Source organism: Pygoscelis adeliae, unplaced genomic scaffold, assembly GCF_000699105.1.
Source record: "Pygoscelis adeliae isolate BGI_AS28 unplaced genomic scaffold, ASM69910v1 Scaffold230, whole genome shotgun sequence".
NCBI lineage: Eukaryota > Metazoa > Chordata > Aves > Sphenisciformes > Spheniscidae > Pygoscelis > Pygoscelis adeliae.
In genome coordinates this window covers 142,803-144,252 of record NW_008823914.1, presented here as the reverse complement: position 1 = coordinate 144,252, position 1,450 = coordinate 142,803, and positions in this window count along the sequence as shown.

Sequence of the window (1,450 nt, the reverse complement as noted above, 5' to 3'; positions counted from 1 at the left end):
AAGATGTTTTATTTTCAGAAAATGAAAAGTGTCCTTAAGTGTCTCTCTCTCTCTCTCTCTCTCTCTCTCTCATATCCTTTTCTCCCTCTCATCCCTCCCCTTCCCTACTCTCCACTCTTCCTTCCCAGGCTGGAGGTTACCAACTTCCTTGTCGGGAGAAAACCACTGTAATAAATTTTGCAGTTCATTTAAAAAGGCAGACTTTGTCTTTTTTGGCTGTCTTCCTAACCCTCCTTGTCGGTGCCACCCGCCTCCTCCTGGCTCCCTACGGGCAGGTGGGATGCCTTGCCTGGTGTCCCCGCAGGACAGCGGTGCTTGGCCCCAGCAAGCCCCCGCTGCCCACAGGTGTCTCTCCCGGAGTGCCGCCTGCCTTCGGCAGGACCGGGACACTACGGCTGCGGGAGGGGGGGGTCGCTGCTGTGGTGTGATTCAAGGCATCGGTGACTCAGAATCTGGTTCAAAGTGCTGCTGGGAATTGCCATAGCGACTCTGAGTGCATTTTGTAAGCGAGCTCACAAATGACAACATTTATGGGCAATTAGCTTAGACACAGGATTTTTCACGTAGCCCTTGGTGCTCACTGTGGCCGAGAGCCCCCGGCACGCTGTGCACTGTGGCAGGGAGCAAAACTACAGCAAAGCACAGAGCTCTGCAATAGCTTTGATGACCTGTCTGTAAGTATTTCAGTGCTGGGAAGTGCCCCATACCCTGGCTCTCCCTGATCCCGGCAGCTGGAGATGCTGCTTGGCTGACACCGATAACCGGAGTGCTGCACTCACATCTCACTCTTCTGACCAGCACAGGGCTGCTCCAGGGCTGCAGTGCCCAACAGCGCTTAAATGCATGTTGGCCAGCACACGCTGTGCTGAGACCAGGGAACGCAGTGCAACACGGGAGACAGCACATGGGAGAACGCAGTGCTCTGGTCCCCTGCACCGTGGCCAAACCGCCCTCCCCTGCGTTCAGCCATGTAAAGCCACTGCAGGCTGCTGCGCCTGAACACGATCCCATTCCCATGGATACATTGCAAGAAGGAGAGAAGGTTGCCTTTAAAATCAGCATTTACTGTCATCATAATCAGCAAAAACCCCAACACGTTTTATGTGCTCTAAACACTAGGGAGGTAACAGGAGAATGTCAGATGCGAAGAACAGAGGGAAAGAAAACATAACCCCAGCTGGCGAGGGGCCACGCCAGCGGGGTGGGAGCCCCAGGAGGAGCAGGGAGAGGATTTTTGTCCTAAACAGCAGAAGATGCTATTGAAGTCAGCTGCTTTAGAAAAGACTTGAAGCCAGTCGCTGTCTTCCTTAGTGCATGTGCTTCCTATGCGGCCTGTCCCCAGCCCTGCCCCAGCAGGGCAGCGCGACGGGCCAGCAGCGGGGCCAGGGAAGGCAGCCATCCCCGCCTGCACGGGAGCACGGGGGCACCGCCTGGGCACGGCTGGCACGGG